The sequence below is a fragment of the Euleptes europaea genome, chromosome 2, assembly GCF_029931775.1.
Source record: "Euleptes europaea isolate rEulEur1 chromosome 2, rEulEur1.hap1, whole genome shotgun sequence".
In the NCBI taxonomy this organism is placed as follows: domain Eukaryota; kingdom Metazoa; phylum Chordata; class Lepidosauria; order Squamata; family Sphaerodactylidae; genus Euleptes; species Euleptes europaea.
This window is the reverse complement of record NC_079313.1, coordinates 8,117,654-8,137,276: the sequence shown is the minus strand read 5'-3', so window position 1 is coordinate 8,137,276 and position 19,623 is coordinate 8,117,654.

The window sequence follows — 19,623 nt, the reverse complement described above, 5'->3', positions numbered from 1 at the left end:
TCACAGGTATCCTCCGGAGCAGAACACCCAGCTCTGGTATTTCCTCCTCTCGGTCCCGTTCCAAGCTTCCCAAAACACACGTGCTGCACAAGAGGAGAGCGTGTTTTCAATTGAATACCTTGCGGCAGGGTTGCCATCCTCCAGGTGGGGGCCTGGCATTGTCCTGGAGTTACAACTAATCTCCAGACTACTGAGATTGGTTCCCTTGGAGAAAATGGCCAGAGGGCAGACTCTATGGCAGGGGTGTTGAACTCAATTGCTACAAGACCCAGGTATAACATAAATGTCACTTGGTCAGGCCGGGCCACACCTCGCCAGCCCAGATCAAAAGTGTGTGGGGTGTGTGGGGCTGGCTCGCGGGCCGGATAAGAGCTCTCAAGGGGCCGGATCCAGCCCGCGGGTCTTATGTTTGACACCCCTGCTCTATGGTATACCATAGATTTTAGAAGAAGAAGAAGAGGAGGAGTTGGTTTTTGTATGCCAACTTTACCACTTAAGGAAGAATCAAACCGGCTTACAATCACCTTCCCTTCCCCTCCCCACAACAGACACCCTGTGAGGCAGGTGGGGCTGAGAGAGCTCTAAGAGAGCTGTGACTAGCCCAAGGTCACCCAGCTGGCTTCATGTGTAGGTAGGGTTGCCAGGTCCTTCTTTGCCACCGGCGGGAGGTTTTTGGGGCAGAGCCGGTGGAGGGCCGGGTTTGGGGAAAGGAGGTACGTCAATGCCATAGAGTCCAATTGCCAAAGCGGCCATTTTCTCCAGGTGAACTGATCTCTATCAGCTGGAGATCAGTTGTAATAGCCGGAGATCTCCAGCTAGTACCTGGAGGTTGGCAACTCTATGTGTAGGAGTGGGGAAACCAACCTGGTTCACCAGATTAGTGTCCGCCGCTCATGTGGAGGAGTGGGGAATCAAACCCGCTTCTCCAGATTAGGGGCAACTGCTCCAAATCATAGAATCATAGGGTTGGAAGGGTCCACCAGGGTCATCTAGTCCAACCCCCTGCACAAACCACCGCTCTTAACCACTACATCATGCTGGCTCTCTTTTAGATGAAATCTCGCCCCAAAACATCCCTCCACAGATTCCGCCCCCCCAAATCTCCAACGATTTCCCAGGCTGGAGTTGGCAACCCTACCTTTGGGTCAAATAAAGTTGCCACCTTTCTTCCTTGGGTTCCGTTATGCTGCGTTTAGAACAGCAGCTGATGCTCAAAAATGGAGAGGCGGGGGCTTTCCAGCTACTGAAGTTCTAGCTGCGGTACCGTGACAAACTATTTTCTACTCCTTGAAGCTGAGCTCAGCTGGGAGGATGAAGAATTCTTGCAGATTAGAGAATGATTTTTGAATTTCAAGACAGGAAATACCCACCTATCCCTGCTGTGGAACAGGGAAGCCAGAGGCCTGGAGAAGGGAAAAAAAAACCCCCAGCTGGTCCCTTTAATAGAGGCCAAATGTGATGTTATTTACCTCCATACCATGAAAAGTCAGTTGCCCATTTCTACACATTAAGCCTTTATTAAAGCGACGGGATATTTTTCTCCACGCCTGTTGACAAACTTAAATGTGAATTTTTACTCTAAATATCACATTTTTATCCCCCCTCCTTCCTCCAAAGCAGTTCATGGAACGGCACGTACATGGCTCTCCTCCTCCATTGTATTGTTACAACAACCCTGTGAGGTAGGTTAGACCGAGAGAGCCAGCGAGCTTTTGGGGCTGAATGGGGTTTAGAACCCTGCTGTTCCCCATTCCTCAGCGGGAACTCTAACCCCTACCACCACGCTCGTCCTTTATCTGTAATGCTGCTGAAATTCTCACATGCTTTCACATTTCTGTACCCCCTTAACAATGGGAAGCATAGTATTTATACCTAGGGTCGCCAACCTCCAGCCGATAGAGATCAGTTCCCCTGGAGAAAATGGCCACTTTGGCAATTGGACTCTATGGCATTGAAGTCCCTCCCCTGCCCAAACCTCGCCTTCTTCAGGATCCACCCCAAAAACATCCCGCCGGTGGTGAAGAGGGACCTGGCAATCCTATTTATACTGTTTCTAAAAAGAAAAGGGGGGGGCAGGAGAGGGAACAGAAAGGGGTACAATGATAGGATACGAAATTTAGAAATTCTTGAAAACCTATGGTATTGAATATAATTCAAATAAGATGGGGGAAACTCAATTTTTAATATTGGGTATAATCAGTAGAAGTCATTTTAATATATGGATGAATATAAATATTGTGGTTAATTAAAGAATTTTAAGATTTCAGACAAAAATATTAAGATAATCATTAATTAGCACTCCATATTATCTTATTACATATCGCTTATAACTTATATTTACTACTGAGATATTTTTCCTTTTCTTGGGCATAAATATGTTTACTGTTTTATCTGTAAAGGAGATCATGGCTTGATTCCTTCTATATCAGTAGTGATCTCAGCTTTTATTATGGTTTGTATATGTTCTTTATTATTATATATAAACAAAACAAGGTTCAGTTTACGGTAACCCTTTGCCCAATTTAAGCTTCTGAGCAAGCCAACGTCCCATTGACCATCTTGGAAACGTCCCCCAATGAGACAGAAAATATATACTGTGCAATCGAACTTTATGTTAATAACACTAATCGTTAGGGTTGCCAACCTCAAGGTACTAGCTGGAGATCTCCTGCTATTACAACCGATCTCCAGCCGATAGAAATCAGTTCGCCTGGAGAAAATGGCCGCTTTGGCCATTGGACTCGATGGTATTGAAGTCCCTCGTCTCCTCCCGCCGGTGGCAAAGAGGGACCTGGCAACCCTACTAATCATGACGTCACAGTTGTCCGGTACGGACAGAGTGTTCGAGGCCCCTCTAGCTTTCATTGGGTAAGCTGCTGTGATGTCACAGGTGGTTCAGGATGGTATAGGAACCAGGGGGAAGCCTTAGGGTTTGAATTCATGCCCATTTGCTAAATTAATCCAAGTTTGTTTATTTATTGACATGCATTTATTGAAATACTTCTGTTTTTTAAAAGAAGACATCACAGAAATTAAAAAAAATCCACAATATGTGTAACTAGGAAGTGGTCACCACAAGTACAACCTGGTTTAGGAAACTTTGTTTTGGGGAAGGCAGAAATTCGAAAGCATAACCTGAAGCCCATTGTGGAAGAACCAGATAGTGACCTCCGATAAAATTGCTATCAGTGGAAGCCCAGCAGGTAGGGTTTCAGGGCATAAGTGTGTGTGTGTGTGTGTGTGGGGGGGTGCTGACAGTGACGGTGTACCAGGAAGTGATGTCACACCTCTCTAGGAATAACCGGAACCATAGACTATCCGACGATTCCTATAGTGAACTGACGTCACTTCCGGGTTCCGCTGGAAGTGATGTCCTTTTTTAAAACGTTATTTTTCTCCCTCCGGCCACAGGAGTGGAGGTGGGAAACAAGCTGGGGGTGAGCTGGGCAGCGGGAACGTGGTAGACTTGCCAACAGGGCTGGCGAGGATATGCGAGGATGTGGTCCAAATTCCCAGAACAATCCCTTCCCCCAATAAAAAAATAATAGTCAACAATCCTCCTCCAAACTGGCTGGAGCTGTCTACATGAACTGTAATATAATTCTCCCTTAAGCTGAATCTGCAAATTGGTAGCCAAATTGTTTTCTGATGACATTTCCAAACACAGGGAGATGCATTCAGCAGAAATTCCACTGGGAGGAAGAAGGATTCGGCAGAAAAAAACAACCCACTTTTCCCCGTCTAGCTTACTGAGCAAGACACATGAACACAGGAAGCTGCCTTCTACTGAATCAGACCCCTGGTCCATCAAAGTCAATATTGCCTACTCAGACCGGCAGCGGCTCGCCAGGGTCTCAGGCAGGGGTCTTTCGCATCACCTACTCCCTTTAATTGGCGGTGCAGGGGATTGAACCTGGGACCTTCTGCGTGCCAAGCGGAGGCTCTACCACTGAGCCATGGCCCCTTCCCTAAAACAAAAACATCTATCCATCCATCCAACAATCCATCCCACAATCCATCCATCCATCCATCCATCCATCCATCCATCCAGAGAGCCAATATTGTGCGGTGATTACAGTGCTGGAGCGTGGAGACTTGAGTTCCAATCCCCACTTTGCCAGGAAGTTCACTAAATGTCCCAGGTCACAGCCTAACCCACCAAACAAGGCCATTGAGAGGCAAAAATAGAGGGGGGAAATCACGAGCTCCGCTCTGAGCTTGTTGGAAGGGGTGTCAAACGTAAGGCCCACGGGCCAGAGCCAACCCCTTGAGAGCTCTTATCCAGCCCGCGAGCTAGCCGAGCTAGCCACCACCACCCCACTCTCGATCTGGGCTGGCGAGGCCTGGCCCAGCCCGACCAAGTGACATGTATGTCATATCCGGCCCTCGTTAATAATTGAGTTCAACACCCCCGATTTAGAAGCAGTAGTAATGATCTGTGAGTATATCTAGAAGGGGGGAAAAACGAAGTCTGTGAACATTCTCTGAATATCTCTTCGATATATTTTATCCCCTTATATTCAAAGACCCCGAAACCTCCTGTTTAATTTGATCACATGGTTGGCGAGGGCATGCCGCGGTCTCCCGTCCCTCCAATTGGCTGCCTGACCTGCCGTGATGTCACAGCATTGCTTTGCCGACATGCCAACCGAAAGCCGCAACCTGAGCCCCCAGGGTACGCCTGGAAAGGTTCTATGACGTCACAGAAGCTCGGCCAATGGGCTCACAAATAAGACGAGGTGGACGGCTCTTGCAGCAGTAGTCTGCTGTCACAAAACGTCACAGAAGAGCTTCCTTGTGTTCGCTGCTTGCAGTGGTTTGGGTGAAGGAATGGTCTCGATATAGAGCACTGGTTCCCAACCAGGGGTCCATGGACCCCCAGGGGTCCTCAAGAACTTAATTAAGGTCCGCGAAACAAAGTTATAAACCCATAATAAATTAATATTTTCAATTAAAAGTTCTCTATTATAAAAATATATATTCAAATATTATTCTAAGTTTAATGTTTAACTAACAGTTATGATTAAAGTTTATTTTCAAATTCTCTGAATTTTTATTTTGAACCTTGGGGTCCCTGCACCGAACAAAAAAGTCCTAGTGGTCCCTGGTCAAAAAAAGGTTGGGAACCACTGATATAGAGGGAATAGCAACCGGGTGGCATAACAAATTTCCTGCTCATCCAGAGTTGGCGTGCCACTTCTGGGCCGTTCAGTGGAAGAAGTTTTAGTCATACAATGAATCAGGCATCCCAAAACTTCTGTGGCTGGCATACCTCAGCGCTGACTTCTCCCTTCTTTGGACAGATGGCCTCCCTTTCTATTTCGCTGCCTCCTTTCTGTTCCTCTCGTCAGTCAGCAACACTTTCTCCTCCGTTGGCATCACGGGGGTTCGGGGCGAGCTGCAGAGGTCCGACGTTTGCGAGGGACCCAAATGCTCCGGTTTCCAGCCCCCTACTTTCCTCAGCACACCTGTTCCTCCCAGCATGAATGTCTGCACTGCGCGTGTAACCCCATGAGCAAGTCTCATGAGGCGCACACAGAACATGAGGAGCGGCTGCCGGGTTTTGTGTCTCCCAGAGAACCTTGCAGTGGTGGACGCAGCAGAGGACCCTGGGAAAACGACCACAGCAAATGCTTCCAAGGAAGCCTTTCTGGGAGAAACCAGGGCGTGCCAACAGGACAACAGCAATTAAGCCATACCAGGCTAGATGATAAAGATGCCTCTTCCTATAAGGTCTTTTACATGATAGGCAATCGCTGACTATTGACACAATTTGGACGTTAAGTGCCCTGTGGAAGTCTGGAACTTTGGACATAGTTAAATTGTGGAACTCCCTGCCCCAGGCTGTGGTGATGGCTGCCCTCTTGGGAGGCTTTAAGAGAGGAGTGGACACGTTAATAGAGGAGAGGGCTATCCATGACTACTAGTCAAAATGGATAGTAGTAATGATGCATGCCTATTATCTCCAGGATTAGAGGAGCAGGCCTATCATATGAGGTGCTGTGGAACACAGGCAGGATAAATGCTGCTGCGCTCATCTTGTTTGTGGGCTTCCTAGAGGGGCCTGGTTGGCCACTGTGTGAACAGACTGCTGGACTCGATGGGCCTTGCTCTGATCCAGCAGGGCTTTTCTTATGTTCTTATGGAGGAGAGGGCTACCATGGCTACCAGTCAAAATTTTATATTTTATGCTGGCCTTTGGCTGTAATAATAAATGATTGATACCAGTCAAAATGAATACTAGTCATGATGCATATCTATTCTCTCAGTTATCAGAGGAGCATGCCTATTATACCAGGTACTGTGGGACACGGGCAGGATGCTGCTGCTGCACTTGTCTTGTTTGTGGGCTTCCTAGAGGCACTGGGTTGGCCGCTGTGTGAACAAACTGCTGGACTTGATGGGCCTTGGTCTGATCTAGCACGGCCTCTCTTATGTTCTTATGAATCTTCCCATTGTCTCCAGAGTTCCTGCCAAATATATGACTCAGTGTAATGTCTCCAGTTTTGTAATCCCGAAATTATAATTTAATCAAAAACTTCCCTTTTTGTTGCCCTTCCCTGGTGCTATTTACTCATTTCTGTAGTTTTCTCCTGAAAAGTTGCCCAACTCTCAAGTATTCCTTTATCCTCTGTCATAATCTTTTGTTTCCGGAAAAGAGCCCATTTTATGCTACGGGCCCAAGAACAGTGTAACTCGCCTGGCTTTAGAGTGTGATCTCGGCTACCAACTGAACTGCAACAGAGGCTTCTTCTCTCCTCTGATTTCTTCGCAGACTAGAACAAGTATCTTTACTCCCCATCTTGATCTATCCCCCCTTTATTTTCCAAACCACACAGAAAGCTGACGCATTGCTCCTCTCTAGGGTTGCCAGGTCCCTCTTCGCCACCGGTGGGAGGTTTTAGGGGCAGAGCCTGCGGAGGCCGGGGGTTTGAACTGGGGAGGGACTTCAATGCCAATCGAGTCCAATTGCCAAAGCGGCCATTTCCTCCAGGTAATCGGTTCTGGAGAACTGGGCTCGATTCCCCATTCCTCCACATGAGCGGCGGAGGCTAATCTGGTGAACTGGATTTGTTTCCTCACTCCTACACAGGAAGTTTAAAATAACCAAGTTGCCTTTGCTGGAAACAGCTTCCCCATCCCCTGGCCCCATTATTTCTAAATTGCAAATCTTCTATTGATTTGCTTTCAAAGTCCCCAGGCAGAGGCTCTAGAGCAACCATTCCCAAGTAACCCGCCTGAAGACATAAATATACAATTAAAGATTCCCACGAGGCTGCCCCCTGTATCTCTGCATGCTTAGTTGCTCTGGACATACCTCCTTCCCCTCAGCCTCCCCAGGGGAGTAGGTGAATTTTGCCATGTGCCCCCCTCTTATGGGTAGCTACTGGACCTGATGCAGAGTGGCAGCAGAATTTTCAGCCTGCCTGTTGCATCTCTGCAAGAGTCACCAAAAACAGGCCAGCCCAGAATGGCGGCCAGGTGATGCACAGAAGATTATGAATTGATTCATATGTACGTGGAAGAGTCGACCTGGCCCTTTTCGTGTCTTTCTGGCTTTGTTGGTTGTCAATGTGATCCATTTTTGTTTCCATCGTTTTCTTCACTAACAGTGAAGATTCCATCACATCTTTAGTGTCTCCAATAATTATTGCATGACTTATATGCCTCTTTATCAATGCTTGTTCCAAAGATAACATTGAAAAATAAGTTTTTTCGTAGGAAAAATTCGGCAGGAAGAAAGAGAACCTGGAGTGAAAATAGATCTATAGGTTTGCTTCTCACAAGGGAAATGTCATATATATGTCCCGGAAACATCGAGAGAATTTAGTGTGAGGATACTGAAAATGGCACAAAAATACAGAGTCAAGAGTTTGATTCGCACAAAGGAGAAGCGAAATCAAAACGGGAGTTTTCAAGTTAAAACAGCAGGGCGGAGAAATATGAAATCGCATTTTACGGATGTGATTTTGGGTATTAACAAACCCAACACAAACTGGAGATGTTCTCTTTATCAGTATAGTTTGGGGGTGGGGGAGGAATGTTGCAGACCAAAATGTGTTTCCTGGTGAAACCAGTGGAATCTCTCTGTCTCGTACACTAGATTCATCTGTCTGTCACACCTGATTGGTCTTTTCCAGTTAATTTTTATTCAATAACTGTGATGTATTTTAAACTGATAGTTTATTGCATTTGTAAGTTGATTTGTTGATCTAATCTACCAACAAGTAGGTTAAAATCTCTCTCTCTCTCCCTCCCCCCCTCTCTCTCATCAATCTAGAAGTAGAAGAAGAAGTAGAAGAAGAGTTAGATTTTATATGCCTACTTTCTCTACCACTTAAGGAAGAATCAAACCGGCTTACCATCACCTTCCCTTCCTCTCCCCACAACAGACACCCTGTGAGGTAGGTTGGGCTGAGAGGGCTGTGACTAGCCCAAGGTCCCCCAGCTGGCTTCATGTGTAGGAGAGGGGAAACAAATCCAGTTCACCAGATTAGCGTCCGCCGCTCATGTGGAGTAGTGGGGAAACAAACCCGGTTCTCCAGATCAGAGTCCACAGCTCTTAACCACTACACCTCTCTCTCTCTCTCTCTCTCTCTCTCTCTCTCTCTCTCTCTCTCTCTCTCTCTCTCTCTCTCTCTCTCTCTATCTATCTATCTATCTATCTATCTATCTATCTATCTATCTATCTATCATCTCCCAAAGGGTCTGATGGCTTCATTCTCTGGCTTAGCCTTCCTATCTGCAAAAACTTTATTTTTTAAATGAAGGCCGCTGGTCAGTTCATCATGACTCGAGCAGGCTGAATACCATGGTGGACTCTGGCTACTATCCTATTAATTCCCCAGGGGTTCTTGCTCCGTCCCCCTTTCTGCCGCGCAAAGATATTTTCTATCATAATTTAGCGGATAGAATTATAATTGTGCCAGGGAGGCCGTTGGCGCTCTCCCAGAGACTGTCAGACCTGTCGTTGATAATGAACGACCCCCCAAAGGATGGTTTCTAAACATCCACCGAGCAAAATTAATGATCCTTTGCAAAGAGTGCTGAGTGGCTCTGGGACGGATGCCATCCTTCCCCGGGGCCACTCCCTTCGGCAGCCCTTGAGCGGAGCAGCACTAGGTGACGATTTCCGCACAAAGCATTTGCGGGCGGATCAGTTTTCAAATGGTTTCGGAGCATCATCGGGAGTTCTGAAGAGATGGTGACAGAAGAAGAAGAAGAAGAAGAGTTGGTTTTTATATGCCGACTTTCTCTACCACTTAAGGAAGAATCAAACCGGCTTACAATCACCTTCCCTTCTCCTCCCTACCTTGTCAAATAGGTGGGGCTGAAAGAGCTCTAAGAGAACTGTGACTAGCCCAAGGTCACCAAGCTGGCTTCCTGTGGAGGAATGGGGAAACAAATCCAGTTCACCAGATTAGTGTCTGCCGCTCAAGTGGAGGAGTTGGGAATCAAACCCGGTTCTCCAGATCAGACTCCACCGCTCCAAGCCACCACACTTAACCACTACCCCATGCTGGCTATTTGGGGAGGTTCCATCACTTAGCCCTGGGTAACTTTTTTTTCTTTCAATTTTCCACCCAGAGCAGATTCCCCCACTCAGCAATCTCTCAGCTCCACCTACCTCACAGGGTGTCTGTTGCGGGGAGGGGAAGGTGATTGTAAGCCGGTTTGATTCTTCCTTAAGTGGTAGAGAAAGTCGGCATATAAAAACCAACTCTTCTTCTTCTTCTTCTTCTTCTTCTTCTTCTTCTTCTTCTTCTTCTTCTTCTTCTTCTTCTTCTTCTTCTTCTTCTTCTTCTTCTTCTTCTTCTTCTTCGTTGGTCTGCAGTAGAACAGCTAGATTAGAGTCCAGTAGCAACTTAGAGATCGAGAAGATTTTCGGGGTATACGTTTTCGAGTCACAGCTCACTTCGTCAAATACCTTCTGATAACCTTTGTTATCTGACAAAGGATGCTTTGATTCTCGAAAGCTTACACCCTGAAAATTTTGCTGGTCTCTAAGGTGCTACTGCGATCTGATAAGATCAGGCTAGCCTGAGCCATCCAGGTCAGGATATAGGGGCAGCTTTATTGGTTCCTATCAGTGGGATTGTACCATCTGCCCCTGCTCCAAATCTCTATTGATGTCTCTCAGGGTTCCATGCAAAATCCTCGATCAGTATGTGGAAATTATCATTACTATGTGGAAATTGGGAGGGGCCGTGGCTCAGTGATAGAGCATCTGCTTGGCATGCAGAAGGTCCCAGGTTCAATCCCCGGCATCTCCAGTTCATGGGATCAGGCAAGGAGGTGGTGTGAAAGACCTCTACCTGAGACCCTGGAGAGCTGCTGTCGGTTTGAGTAGACAACACTGGCTTTGATGGACCAAGGGTCTGATTCAGGAGAAGGCAGCTTCATGTGTTCATCATGGGACACGATCCTGCTCCCTTCTGTCACTATCATTATCCCCTCATTTCAATCATCCACTTTGGAGGTTGGGAGGTTTTGCAACGGAAGCATGAAAGCTGGTTCAGAGTTTCGCTGCAGACAGAACGCACGTTTGTGGGAAAGCCCCCCTTCCAGACTCGGAAAGCTCTCTCGTTTAAAAAAAACCAAGAACACCCTCAGAGGGGAACCCTCTCCACTGTTTCAGGTGGCGTTCCCCTCTTGAACCCACGCCTTGTATAGAATCCGCCTACAGACAGGAAATCTTTTGTCTGCATGATTGCACCAAGTGGGGGAATCTGCTCTGGGTGGAAAACTGCAAAAAAATAATAAAGTTACCCAGGGTTGTGTGATGAAAACAGTCAAAGGATCTTCTTTTCTTGGTTTGGGGCTCTTGGTTTTCTTGGTTTCTGGATTTTTTTTCCTCCCCAGACATACTAGTTCATGGGTCAAAGTGGTGAAATCACCTAGAATTAAACCCAGCATGGATGTTTTTGCCAGCTGGGAGAAGACCAGGGCACAGCTCCTGTTTGCTTGTTTTTTATTTATTTATTTTTGCTTTTTTAGTCCAACGCCCAAGCGGCCATTTTCTCAATTGTAACAGCAGGAGATCTCCAGCTAGTACCTGGAGGTTGGCAACCCTATCCATCTGACTTCCCTCCCCGGAACGCTTGTCAGATCCTGCTTGTCTCCTCCCCGAAAGCTCAGCTCTCGTTCCAAGTTGAGACTGACCCTGAATCTCGCATTACATTTTTTAAATCTCACCCCTCTTCTGAGGGGCTTATGGGAATTTCCCCCTCCATGTTGAAGCTGGAAGGTGAGAGATTCAAAACAGATGAAAGGAAGCATTTCTTCACACAACACATAGTTCAACTGTGGAACTCCCTGCCCCAGGATGTGGTGCTGGCTGCCAACTTGGAGGGCTTTAAGAAGGGAGTGGACATGTTCATGGAGAAGAGGGAGGGTTGCCAACCTCAAGGTACTAGCTGGAGATCTGCTATTACAACTGATCTCCAGCCGATACAGATCAGTTCGCCTGAGAAAATGGCCACTGAGAAAATTCACTGGTGGCGAAGAGGGACTTGGCAACCACAAGGAGAGGGCTATTCATGGCTACTAGTAAACATGGATACTAGTCATGATGCATAGCTATTCTCTCCAGGATCAGAGGAGCATGTTTATTATATTAGGTGCTGTGGAACACAGGCAGGATGGTGCTGCTGCCGCCGTCTTGTTTGGGGGCTTCCTAGAGGCACCTGGTTGGCCCCTGTGTGAACAGACTGCTGGGCTTGAGGGACCTTGGTCTGATCCAGCAGGGCCTTCCTTATGTTCTGATGTTATGCTCACAACAACCCTGTAAAGACAGTGAACAACGCAAGGTCACCCGGCGAACGTCCGTGGCAGAACCAGGATTCGTTGCCGACGTTATCCGATGTTTAAAAGACGTACCTAAAGTTAAAACTGGGGTGAAATTGGGAGATTCCTTTATGGAAAATTGGGCCCTGCCCCCAATAACCAGGGAGAGATTGGATGTGTGCTTGGGCAAGCTTTTAGGAAAGGGGGCGCCCCACTCCCCTTGTGATTGAAGGAGACAGTCCCCCCCCCAATACACCACTGCTCCACTGCTGTCTAATGAAGTAAGCCTTTGTGTATATTCCACAGGGAAAATCAGTCCATTTGCAAGGACAGAGATTGATTTCAGAGCCATTTGGTGTCTTTCATTATAAAGTAGGGTGTTTGCAGCCAGGCTTTGCTCAGAGCAATCTTCACTCCAGCCAAAGTCGGCACGGTTACTTTTTCTCCACGAGCATTTCCAACTTCTCTTCGTCCAGTTTCTACCCCCCCCCAAAATCCGCCTTTTAATTTTGCTTCTCCTTTACGCGAACCAAACCCAAGATTCTTCCCTTTTCTGCTGTCTTTTGTTCCCTTGCACCCATTATTTTTCCTGCATGCATTTTTTTAAATTTTATTGGTGCACTAATAAATCAGTAGTATACATTGTACCTATACAAAGAAGAAGAAGAGTTGGTTTTTATATGCTGACTTTCTCTACCTTTTAAAAAGTTTTATTAATAAAAATGGGCAGTCAGCAGCAAATATATACATAAACTAAAAACTAATAGTCACATAATCACATAAAGTCACATAAAATACTTTACAACCCTGCATCCGTAGCCCCTTCTTGCTTAACCGAAACTATATCTTACTATAAAATGTACGTTTCCATTCTTTGAATGGTTCTTGTCCATAACAGGTCTACACTATTAATATCATTATTTGTTTGGTAAGCGGTTAGCTTCACTAAAATATAAACCTCTTTTATTTTTTATGACCAATCATGTATCTTAGGGGAGGTTTTCTGGTTCCTCTGCCTAGCAAAGACCATGACTTTCTCTACCTTTTAAGGAGAATCAAACCGGCTTACAATCTCCTTCCCTTCCTCTCCCTACAACAGGCACCATGTGAGGTAGATGGGGCTAAGAGAGTTCAGAGAACTGTGACTAGCTCAAGGTCACCCAGCTGGCTTCATTGTTAGGAGTGGGGAAACCAACCCAGTTCATCAGATTAGAGTCTGCTGCTCATGTGGAGGAGTGGGGAATCGAACCCGGCTCTCCAGTTTAGAGTCCGCTGCTCTTAACCACTATACCACGCTGGCTCTCTGCACCCGATACTTTGTGTATTGAAATGGTATGAGGGGAGTAGGCACAAAGGGATCTCCGAAGCGGAGCACTGAAACCATGAGAAAAAAGATCAACAAACATAAGAAATGAAATAGAGAATGTTTTCTCATCCCTAAGTTCTCTGCTGCATTATGGGAAATTCCCACCCTAGTTGGACATCTCAAGCACACCTGGAAGTTTTCTGAGTTGGAACTTTAAGTATTTGAAGGGCTGTCACTTAGAGGAGGGCAGGGAGCTGCTCCTGTTGGCAGCAGAGGATAGGACTCACAATAATGGGTTTAAATTGCAGACGGAAAGGTACCGGAAAACATTTTTTTACAGTAAGAGTTGTTCGACATTGGAATCAGCTACCGAGGGAGGTGGTGAGCTCCCCCTCACTGGCAGTCCTTAAGCAGAGGCTGGACAAGCACTTGTCAGGGATGCTCTAGGCTGATCCTGCATTGAGCAGGAGGTTGGACTAGATGGCCTGTATGGCCCCTTCCAATTCTATGATACTATATAACTCCAGCTGCCAAATTCCAGATGTGTGGGACTTGGGGTATGGTCCTGTACATGTGCTCCATGACTTGAAGGAAAGGTAGACTGCAACCGAGTGTGGGGCTTACTGGACTATATAGGCAGCTTGCTAGGATGGCCCAATGAATGGCGTGCACATGGAACTCTGGTTGCATATAGTTTGGCTGCCTCCTGCTATGACCTAGTGAGGATGGTACAGGGGTCTTGGGTTGTCCTGCTGCAGCAGGCATCTGACCCATGCCAGAATCAATTGGGAGAAAGGGGGGGGGGAGTCAGGATTTTATTTCCAGATGTGCAGGGGGTGCCAGGCAACGTAATCCAGGTCCTGTGAATGGTTCCTAGTGTGGACCAGGGAGAATTCGCCTTCTCGCGAATGTGCATGGAAATAAGAACATAACATAAGAACATAAGAAAGGCCATGCTGGATCAGTCCAGCAGTCTGTTCACACAGTGGCCAATCATGAGTGGGGAAAAGCAGGGAAACTTCTAGCCTACCCCACTTTCTTTTCATGCCAGATTTCGACCTGTAGGGAGAGTTTTACATTCAAAAGGGAACCTGAAGGGAGGCTCTCTTTCTAACCCCCCCCCCATGGAACTCAGCATGGTGTAGTGGTTAAGAGAGGTGGTTTGGAGCAGTGGACTCTGATCTGGAGAAGCGGGTTTGATTCCCCACTCCTCCACATGAGCGGCGGACTCTGATCTGGTGAACTGGGTTGGTTTCCCCACTCCTACACATAAGGCCAGTTGGGTGGCCTCAGTTCACTCAGCCCCACCTACCTCCCAGGGTGTCTGTTGTGGGGAGGGGAAGGGAAGGCGATTGTAAGTTGGTTTGATTCTCCCTTAAGTGGTAGAGAAAGTCGGCATATAAAACCAACTCTTCTTCTTCTGCCCCGTTCTGCCTTGAGCAGGTGTAAGGAAAGCACAAATGACGACCCATCTTATGTGGGTAAACTTCCCCAGTGCAGAAAAACCAAGGAGATGTAATGTTGTGGTTAACCCAGTACGGAAAAAAAAAAAAAACCCCAAAACAAAAGAAGAGAGACCCTCTCGCGGGTGCCAGCTGTAATTTAGTAACCTCACCATCTTCTGCAGGTGGCTTTCTCCTCCCCAGTTACCTCCTTTCTCACCACTTCTCTTTCGCTTCTCTGTCGCTGTGCGCCTGGCATGTGGGTGGGGGAGCCAACGGCTCGGTGCCACCTCTAAATTTAGGTGTGGGTTCTCCTGCCCCCCGTCGGTGTTCACCTCACCGAAGAAGAAAGGAGAAGCAGCTCAAGGGTTGCTGGGCTCGGGGAGGGGGGCAGAGAAGGGGGAGACCCTGCTTTTTCCTTTGCTCGCCCTCCGCGCCTCCCTTTCGAGCGGCTGCTAATATTCGCTGACGTTTGTAATTCGGGACAGCGACCGGTTTTGATGCTCGGATGTGAAATTGTGGGTCTAAATTGTTCGCAGTTGCCTTGGGGTGCTGGTGTATGTGTGTTTGTGTGTGTGTGTGTATTTTCTTGTTTTCAAGTTTGGAGATCTTTCAACCCGTTGACATCTCTTGGTAGTCCGAACCGAAAGGGTTGAGCTGAAGAACTCTAAAATTACAAATATGTACATTTTAATATGGTGCACAGTAAAGTTAAAAACACAGGGCCTATATGGTAGGCTTGTAATTCACAATAAATAAACACATAAAACACATACACAGTGGATATATAACCATACAATGACCAAAGTAGGACCAAACTAGTTGGTCATTGTACAGTTATACATCCGCTGAGTATGTGCTTTATGTATTTATTCATTGTGAATTACTAGCCTACTGTATAAAAGGTAAAGGTCCCCTGGGCAAGCACTGGGTCATTCCTGACCCATGGGGTGATGTCACATCCCAACGTTTACTAGGCAGACTTTTGTTTACGGGGTGGTTTGCCAGTGCCTTCCCCAGTCATCTTCCCTTTACCCCAAGCAAGCTGGGTCCTCATTTTACCGACCTCGGAAGGATGGAAGGCGGAGTCGACCTTGAGCCGGCTACCTGAAACTGACTTCCGTTGGGATCGAACTCAGGTCGTGAGCAGAGCTTGGACTGCAGTACTGCAGTTTACCACTCTGCTTCACGGGGCTCTTGGTGCCTACTGTATAGGCCTTGTGTTTTTAACTTTACTGTGCACCATATTAAAATTTATATAATTGTAATTCTTCTTCTTCGTCTTCTTCTTCTCAGCCTAGCCTACCTCACTGGGTTGTCGCGAGGATAAAAACGGAGGAGAGGAGAACAATGTAAGCTGCTTTGGCTCCCCATTGGGGAGAAAGACCGGATGTAAATAAAGTAAATAAATAACCCGTCACTGAGCCACCAGTTCCGATGGGAGAGGGATGCCCGCCTCCGGTTGGGTATCCGGAAGAATCAAAGGGAAGCAGGCCTGGAAAGATCTTAGCCCTGGCACTCCAAACCCAGGCAAACTCCTCAGGGGAGGGAATTCCAAGCATGTTGTGCTAGCGCCAAAAATCCCTGGCCTCTGGTCGCCAGCTGTGTCTCCTGAGAACCTGGGGGGGGGGGCTTCAGTTTGGATATACGGGGTAGGCAGGTTTAGGATCAGAGACCCAGGGCTCAGGTCGAGATTCACTGAGACACATCGAATCGCGCTCAGACATTTTCTAGAAGGCGATGCAAACCTTGCGCTACCGGGCCTGCCGAGAGAGACGGAAATCTAAGATTTGCAGCTGGCACACAAGAAGGGGAGGGGGCACGGGTGTTTTTATTGTTTGGGGGGGTTGGGGCGGCTTAAATGACTCTGACTTCCTCCGGCTCTGCTCAGCTCGTATGTTCGTAAACCACGATGACGGAATGCACCGTAATATTCTGATACACCCTTCTCAAGGGGGAACCAATTAAAAAATACGCTCCCCCCAAAAAAAACCCTCCTGCCCTTCCTATTGAAACAATCATACAGTAAGAGGGGCAGAAAAGAAAGCAGGAATCTCTTCCTACAAACAGTGCTAAATCTGAACCCCAGGGAAGTGATTGACAACCAACTGGACTAGGAATTTAGGATTTGCTAGCTGAAGGGGAAAAAACCCCAGAGGGTTAAATTTTTGATTCTCATTCTTGATTTTTCATTCTCGGACTCGTTGTTTGCCGCCTCTCCCTCTCTGTCTAGCAGCGGCACCCTCGCTTGCCCCAAACGCAGGGGCTTGGCTGGGTGCCAACCTCCAGCTGCCGTCTTCTGTCTTAAGCCTGGCGTTTTTCAAAAGTCAGGCCAAGAGAGCCGGGCGAGGGTGCCTCAGCTCTGAGGGTGGGGTGGGGTGGGGGCCTTCAAGAATCTCACTGGAGGAAGGAAAGGGAGGGCAGGGAGGGAAACGGTGTGGCGAGGGGGGGGGGACGTCCCGAGTCCTGCAGCTGTTACCAGCAGAGGTGGCAGGAAGGGGGGGGGGAATAGGGAGAGAGCAGGACCACCTCCCTTTGTGGTCAAGGGGGGGCAGGACTGGGGATGAGGGGGGGGGAGCAGCTGCCTCCACTGGAAAATGAGACCTTCTCGAAAGCCCCTGAGCACAATCGGTTTGCGGCCGGCCGGGGCGAACCTGACACAACCTTACAGCTGTCCCCCAGTTTTGCCAGGGACAGCCTCGAGTTTTGGAGAATCTGTCCTGAGCAGATCAATGTCCCTCGTTGGCCTGGGAGGGGGGGGGGGAGGGAATAAACTCATTTTCAAAATGTCTCTGATGGGCTTCCGTGCACGCTTCAGACTTTCCGTCCCCTCCTCTGGATCCCTAGAAATGAAATTAATCAGTGGGGAGGGGATGGCTGCCAACTCCAGCTTGGGAAATTCCTGGAGATTGAGGGTGGAGTGTCAGCTGGGTTCTATGGAGTGCCATGGAGTCTGCCCTCCCAATCTGCTTTTCTTCCAGGGGAACTGATCTCTGTAGCCTGAAGACCAGTTAGGGTTGCCAACCTCCCGGTACTAACTTCTGCACTAGTACCAAGAGGTTTGGAAATCAGCACAGGAACGGCTAGGTTACGTCTGGTATCCCTACGGGAAGCCGTTGACTATTCTGATGTAAGAGATGACTGAATACACAATTGAATCATATTACATGTATAAGAATTGTTGTGGAACTGGATTAGAAGTGGGACTGAAGAAGAATTCGAAACGGCCGTAGCCCCCTCTGCTTGGCTTGGTGGTACCTTTTTTTGGGACCTCCCTTTTTACTTTCTGGATGGTACCTGCTTTGGATCAAGATGGAAGTTGAATTTTGAAATTCGAAGTTACACATATAGGATTTTTGCACTGTATATATTAGGATTCGGATAGTAGTCTTTCATATGTATATTGTGATGTGTCACACTGCGTTTTTGTTATTGTAGCACTTAATATATAATTTTGCACTTTGTTGTACCCAGTTGCTCCTGGGCTAACCTCCTGGCACTAGCTGGAGATCTCCTGCTATTACAACTGATCTCCGCTGTCAGAGGTGAGTTCACCTGGAGAAAATGGCTGAGAAGAAAAAGAAGAACAAGAACCACCACCACCACCACCACCACCACCACCACCACGAGGTTGGCCTGCCAATGGATCGGAGAATTTTCGGCTCGTCGGTACCCTACCTTTCGCCCAACAAATTGCACACTTCCCTTGAAATGTTCTGCGTAAGCCCGTGTCAAAGAATGATGGTGATGGGGGAGTGTGAGGGAACTTGGGGGGAAAATCGCTGGCTTCACTTGCTACAAACGCAATTGCATCCCTGCCAGCCATTCTCAACAGGATCGTAGTTATGTTTATGTGCTAACACATCGAAGGCAATGGGCTATCCAGTCCAGCATCCTCTTTCCCACAGTGGCTAACCAGATGCCCCAGAAGGTATACAGAAGGGGTACAGAGGTTCCCTGTGCTGTGGCCCTCCCTGCAACTGGCATTCAGAGATAGACTGCTCCTGAATGCAGAGGTTCGGTTTCATTATCATGGCGAACGACATCTGCCGCTGCCGTGAATTTATTGAACCCTTTAAAAACAAACAAACATGGAAAGGCCCGTATCCACAATGCAAAATGTATGCATTTCCAACCTACTCATGGTTACATGTTCAAGCAGGGCCTCACTAGGGTTGCCAGGTCCCTCTTTGCCACCGGCGGGAGGCTTTTGGGGCGGAGCCTGAGGTGGGTGGGGTTTGAGAAGGGGAGGGACTTCAATGCCATAGAGTCCAATTGCCAAAGCGGCCATTTTCTCCAGGCGAACTGAAATCTATCATCTGGAGATCAGTTGTAATAGCAGGAGATCTCCAGCTAGTACCTGGAGGTTGGCAACCCTAAGTCCAGGGGAGGAGGAGGAGGAGGAGGAGGAGGCAGAAAGGGGCGTATTGAGGCAGTTCCCAAATATTCCTTAATCATGCATGTTTTGAGAGTTTTCCACCTAGGGTGTCCAGTTCAGGGTGAGGCCCGCCAATGGATCTGAGAATTTTTGGCTCGTCGGTAGCCGACCTTTCGGCCAATGAGTTGCACAGTTCCCGTGAAATGTTCTGCGTAAGCCCGTGTAAAAGAACAACGGGGATGCGGGAGCGTGGGGGAACTTGCTACTAAAAAAAACTGCATCCCTGCCAGCAGTCATGATGCATACCTCTTCTCTCCTGGAACAGAGGAGCATGCCCATTATATTAGGTGCTGTGGAACACAGGCAGGATAGATGCTGCCGCAGTTGTCTTGTTTGTGGGGCTTCCTGGAGGCACCTGGTTGGCCGCTGGGTGGACAGACTGCCGGACTCGACGGGCCTTGGTCTGATCCAGCGTGGCCTTTCCGATGTTCTTAACCACGTCCAGGGACCCACCCAAACGGGCCAGGATGTTGCCTCTATGCCGCCACCATTGGCATCTTGCGAAAGGCCACCTCCGCTGAACACCGGCGCTTCGCCTGTGCCAGCATCGAAATGTTTGTGCGTGGGGGGGTTTCTCGAACGAGCTGGCAGAGCTAGGGCAGATCGCGATGGGGCGGGGGAAGGGAAGGCTGTTTTCCTGGGCCTGCCCG